Raw genomic sequence first — 6,416 nt, 5'->3', positions numbered from 1 at the left:
TGCTTGGGAGAGTACAACAGAGTTGGTGGGCACGTTCCCTGCCCACAGGGAGATGACTACCCTCTCTCCAGCCCATCTGAAGCAATTAATAAAACCCATATGGTTTTCCAGGGCGATGTTATCTCTTGGGCCAGAAGAGCAGTTAAGGCAGAGAATGTTGAAAAGGTCCAAGATGGCGGCAAAAGCAGAGGAAAAGCTAGCAGGCACTGCCCTCTTGTGGACTGCTAGAAGTACTGTCCTAAATAATTAAAGAAAATAATTCGATTAATAATAATAATAGTAACAATAATAATAATAATGGTGGTATTTGTTAAGCGCTTACTATGTGCAAAGCACTCTTCTAAAGCGCTGGGGGGATACAAGGTGATCAGGTCCCACGGGGGGCTCACAGTTTTAATCCCCATTTTACAGATGAGGGAACTGAGGCCCAGAGAATAATAATAATAATAGTGTTGGTATTTGTTAAGCGCTTACTATGTGCAGAGCACTGTTCTAAGCGCTGGGGGAGATACAGGGTAATCAGGTCGTCCCACGTGAGGCTCACAGTTAATCCCCATTTTACAGATGAGGTAACTGAGGCACAGAGAAGTGAAGTGACTCGCCCACAGTCACACAGCTGACAAGTGGCAGAGCCGGGAGTCGAACTCATGACCTCTGACTCCGAAGCCCAGGCTCTTTCCACTGAGCCACGCTGCTTCCCAGAGAAGTGAAGTGACTTGCCCAAAGTCACGCAGCTGGCGAGCGGCTGAGCTGGGATTAGAACCCATGACCTCTGACTCCCAAGCCCTGGCTCTTTCCACTGAGCTACTAAACCCTGTGGCCTCAAGGAATAATAATGTTGGTATTTGTTAAGGGCTTACTATGTGCAGAGCACTGTTCTAAGCGCTGGGAGGATACAAGGTGATCAGGTTGTCCCACGTGAGCCTCACAGTTAATCCCCATTTTACAGATGAGGTCACTGAGGCACAGAGAAGTGAAGTGACTTGCCCAAAAGTCACACAGCTGACCAGCGGCAGAGTGGGGATTTGAATCCATGACCTCTGGCTCCCCAGGCCGGAGTCTTTTCACTGAGCCATGCTACTTCTCATTCATTCATTCAATAGTATTTATTGAGCGCTTACTATGTGCAGAGCACTGTACTAAGCACTTGGGATGAACAAGTTGGCAACAGATAGAGACGGTCCCTGCCGTTTGACGGGCTTACGGTCTAATCGGGGGAGACGGACAGACAAGAACAATAGCGATAAATAGAGTCGAGGGGAAGAACATCTCGTAAAAACAATGGCAACTAAATAGAATCGAGGCGATGTACAATTCATTAACAAAATAAATAGGGTAATGGAAATATATACAGTTGAGCGGACGAGTACAGTGCTGTGGGGATGGGAAAGGAGAGGTGGAGGAGCAGAGGGAAAAGGGGAAAAAGGGGGTTTAGCTGCAGAGAGGTAAAGGGGGGGTGGCAGAGGGAGTAGAGGGAGAAGAGGAGCTCCGTCTGGGAAGGCCTCTCGGAGGAGGTGAGTTTTAAGTAGGGTTTTGAAGAGGGGAAGAGAATCAGTTTGGCAGAGGTGAGGAGGGAGGGCGTTCCGGGACCGCGGGAGGACGTGGCCCGGGGTCGACGGCGGGAAAGGCGAGACCGAGGGACGGTGAGGAGGTGGGCGGCGGAGGAGCGGAGCGTGCGGGGTGGGCGGTAGAAAGAGAGAAGGGAGGAGAGGTAGGAAGGGGCAAGGTGACGGAGAGCCTCGAAGCCTAGAGTGAGGAGTTTTTGTTTGGAGCGGAGGTTGATAGGCAACCACTGGAGTTGTTTAAGAAGGGGAGTGACATGCCCAGATCGTTTCTGCGGGAAGGTGAGCCGGGCAGCGGAGTGAAGAATAGACCGGAGCGGGGCGAGAGAGGAGGAAGGGAGGTCAGAGAGAAGGCTGACACGGTAGTCTAGCCGGGATATAACAAGAGCCTGTAACAGTAAGGTAGCCATTTGGGTGGAGAGGAAAGGGTGGATCTTGGCCCTTGGCCTTGGCCCTTGGCCCTTGGCCTTGCCCTTGGCCCTTGGCGGATCTTACTTCTCTTAGTAAGTGCTTAATAATAATTAATAGTGGTAATTGTCATATTAGCTAAGAGCTTTCAATGTGCCAAGCACACTAAATCTGGGGTGGATACAGGATTATCAGGTCCCACATGGGGCTCACAGTCTAAGAAGGAAGGGGAATAGGTATTGATTCCCCATATTGTAAATGAAGGAATTGAGGCACCGAGAAGATAAGTGACTTGCCCAAGGTTATACAGCAGATAAATGGCAGAGGTGGAATTAGAATTAGAACCCAGGCCCATGCTCTTTCCACTAGGCCTCTGCTTAACAAATGTCATTTAAAAAACTTGATGTTCCCTCTGATTCCTCTTTTTCCACAGGAACAGAGGGTGCCACCCCCTCCGATTGGCTTTCACAACCCCCTACCTCCCGTAACCCACTCAGGAATGAGTTCTCCTGCCAGTCTTTCAGGGCCTGTTTCCTCACTTAATGTCCACTTTCGTTAAGGTGGCTGACATTTAAGCTTTGGGGGATGAGGCCTATATATATAGGAAGTTTGGGGTACTCAAACTATATGTATTGAGGGAAATACTCTAAGGAACAGAAGGGTGGTAGTGAGGTAGTTATGGGCAGGAGCACAGGAGTGAAAGACGACAAAAGGCAGGATGTCGGGAACAAGACAATTACTGGCAACAAGCAGAGAAGGACAATCGAACTGCCACAAAAACAGGATGATTCCTCTCGGCTCCAAAAAGAGTTTCAAAACCACAGACATTAAAGAAGTGCTGGGGACTCATCAAAAGCCACAGTTACGGAAAAGTGCAGTCTCTCCCACCATCCAGATGATGAGAAAGAGATTTTTTTCCCCAGCTTTTGAGGTTATGACAGCTGAACCGGTGATGATGACTTATTACAAGGACCGCACTGACTCTAGACCAGTGAACACCGCAAAATATGCAAACACGCCTCAAGGACAACCCCGACCTCCTCCAGATGATAGTGGAAATGAGGAAATCTACCTCCACAACCGAAAAGGGGAGAGGCATGGGACATTGGAAGGGATAAAAGGGGGATATGGGGAATAGTGAGTGCATCTCGATCCCGCTGGGCCCACTGGGGGGGCTTACCAGTGGATGATGTGACTGCGTGTGTCGGTTAGACTGCGAGCCCGTTATCGAGCAGGGATTTCTCTATCTGTTGCCTAATTGTACAATTCAAGCGCTTAGTACAGTGCTCTGCACATAGTAAACGCTCAATAAATACTATTGAATGAATGAATGATATACTCCTAATCACAAGGGCCTGGGAATCATGGATTCCAATCCTGACTCTGCCACTTGTCTGCTGTGTGACCTTGGGCAATTACTTCACTTTTGTCTGTCTCGGTTCCCTCATCGGTAAAATGGGGATTGAGACTGTGAATCCCACAGGGGTCAGGGACTGTATCCACCCCGATTTGCTTGAAACCACCCCAGTGCTTAGTACTATGCCTGGCATATAGTAAGCATTTAGTAAATACTGCAATTATTAGTACTGCTTCAAATCCCTTGATGTCTCAGCTCCTTCTCTGGATAACTGCTGGGAAAGGTCGGGGGGAGTCATGGCTTTTGTGGGGGGGGGGGGGCGTGGCGCAGTGGAAAGAGCACGGGCTTTGGAGTCAGGGCCCATGAGTTCGAATCCCAGCTCTGCCACTTGTCAGCTGTGTGACTGTAGGCAAGTCACTTAACTTCTCTGTGCCTCAGTTCCCTCATCTGTAAAATGGGGATTAAGACTGTGAGCCCCAAGTGGGACAACCTGATTCCCGTGTCTACCCCAGCGCTTAGAACAGTGCTCTGCACATAGTAAGCGCTTAACAAATACCAACATTATTATTATTATTATTATTATTATTCCAGGTACCCCAGTGCATTGTCATGGAGGGCAGTTGTCAGCAAAAAGCTGATCCCCTCATGCCCCAAGGAAGTCTGCCCCAGGGGAAATTCTCTGGTTTCAGTTGCCTCTTCTCTAAGCAAGGGGTCACTTTGAGGAAGTTCCTAAAAGGCAAGAAGTTGAGTGAAAGCAGCAATCTGTGAGCCGGACAGAGGAGAGACCTGAAGGTATTTTGCTATTTTCTTGGCTAAGGATTTTGGCTGGGGGGAATTTGAGTTGTCTGGATTGGGATCATTCGCTGGAGCTGACTGAGCCCACCAGATGAGGGGCAAAGCAGAGAGCTGAGATGGGCCACCCATCTCCATCTCCAGTTCCTAATAATAATTGTGGTATTTGTTAAGCACTTACTACGTGCCAGGCATTGTAATAATAATAATAATAATGTTGGTACTTGTTAAGCCCTTAACTATGTGCAGAGCACTGTTCTAAGCGCTGGGATAGATACAGGTAATCAGGTTGTCCCACGTGAGGCTCACAGTCTTAATCCCAATTTTACAGATGAGGTAACTGAGGCACAGAGAAGTTAAGTGACTTGCCCACAGTCACACAGCTGACAAGTGGCAGAGCAGGTATTCGAACCCATGACCTCTGACTCCCAAGCTAAGCACTGGGGTAGATACAAGCAAATCAGAATGGACACATTCCCTGTCCCACATGGGGCTCCCGGTCTCAATCCCGAGAAGCAGCCTGGCTCAGTGACAAGAGCCCGGGCTTGGGAATCAGAGGTCATGGGTTCGAATCCCGGCTCTGCCACTCGGCAGCTGGGTGACTGTGGGCAAGTCACTTCACTTCTCTGGGCCTCAGTTCCCTCTTCTGTAAAATGGGGATGAAGACTGTGAGCCCCATGTGGGACAGGGACTGCGCCCAAACTGATTTGATGGTATCCACCCCAGCACTTAGTACGGTGTCTAGCACATAGTAAGCGCTCAACAAATAACATCATCATTATCACCATCAAAACTCCTCCCACGAATTAACATAATTCCCATTCCCTTGCTCTTCCCAACACTGAACCCCCATACACACCCGCAGTGCTACCTGGTTGTATGGTACCACCCACCCTCCCTGCTTTTTTGCTTTTTTCTGAAAACTTTGAAAATCCAGTCCTGTTTCTTCCAGCATTCCTGGTGAGATTGGTTCGGAACAGAGTTCAGGACACCCTTTTATTAACAAGAACTTCAGTAGGACTCAAGCAGAGTGACATTTTGCTGATCGGGTTAAAACCGAGACTTGCTGGACTTGGAATTTCTACGGGTAGGGACAAGGAAACAAGGCAGTTTCAAGAAGAGATCCTGTCCTAATAGTGATGGGATTTATTAAGCGCTTACTAAGTGCAAGACACTGTGCTAAGCATTGGGAAAGAATACACAGTTGGGAATCAGACATGATCCCTGTTCCCTGGGGGGACCCACAATCTAAAAGGAGCATGTCTACATGGAGCTGGGCACCACCTCCAGTTAGAATCTCTAGACTGCAAGCTCACTGTGGTCAGGGAAGATGTCTATTGTTATATGGTACTCTCCCAAGTGCTTAGTACAGTGTTTTGCATAGAGTAAGCACTCAGTTGAATGAATGAGTGGATTAAATAAAGGAATGAGGAGATGAGGCCACCCACTGACTCCCCATGAGTTTTAACTTTTAATGAGAACAGAGCCACCAGTTAGAGCTTTCACAGTCAACCAAACTGTCCAGGGGCTGAACACACTGGGCAGTGTCTATGGAAAAAACACTGCCTCTGGCCTCCCCCTAAACCCAAGGGAATCAATTTGGGCCTTTAAGGGGCTGGAGGGATTGGTTTCATGAACAATTATTACCTGATTCTTATTCATGAATACAAAAGAGGGAGGAATCAGTCCCGGATCAGCAGCTGTTACCAGATGGATCTCTGACCTGGGGCCGAGTGGGTATGCATGGTGGGTATGGATGGGGAATGAGGTCTGTCCAGTTGGTAATAATAATGATGATAATTATGGTATTTGTTAAGCTCTTACTATATGCCAAGCACTGTTCTAAGTGCTACGGTGGATACAGGGTAATCGGGTTGTCCCACATGGGGCTCACACTTTTAATCCCCATTTTACAGGAGGAGGGTGGGAGATCAGAGGTTGAGGAAGGTGGTAATTGAAGATGTCACAGCTCCCCAAGGAAGACACTGGATTAAGAGGAACAGGGAACCACCACCATGCTATGATTCTCCCTGTTGTCAGATTCTCTTCTTACTCCCTGGCAAGGCTGCTCTATAACTTCTCCAGAGATGGCATCCCAGTGGGAATGTAGGCCATTAATATCTGGGAAACTTTCTCTCCTCAACCATCAAACCAAGAAGAGGGTTAGATGGGGAATTTCTGATATTACCCCCCCCCCCCCACTGACACTGTCTGGCTCTGACCCCATTCGTTTTCCAGGCGTTACATTGTGGAGTATCAACGATACCGATAAACACATGCACTCCCAGCCCCAGCAT

Source organism: Ornithorhynchus anatinus, chromosome 13, assembly GCF_004115215.2.
Source record: "Ornithorhynchus anatinus isolate Pmale09 chromosome 13, mOrnAna1.pri.v4, whole genome shotgun sequence".
Classification (NCBI taxonomy): domain Eukaryota; kingdom Metazoa; phylum Chordata; class Mammalia; order Monotremata; family Ornithorhynchidae; genus Ornithorhynchus; species Ornithorhynchus anatinus.
The sequence above is the reverse complement of the archived record's forward strand: the minus strand, read 5'-3'. Positions refer to the sequence as shown.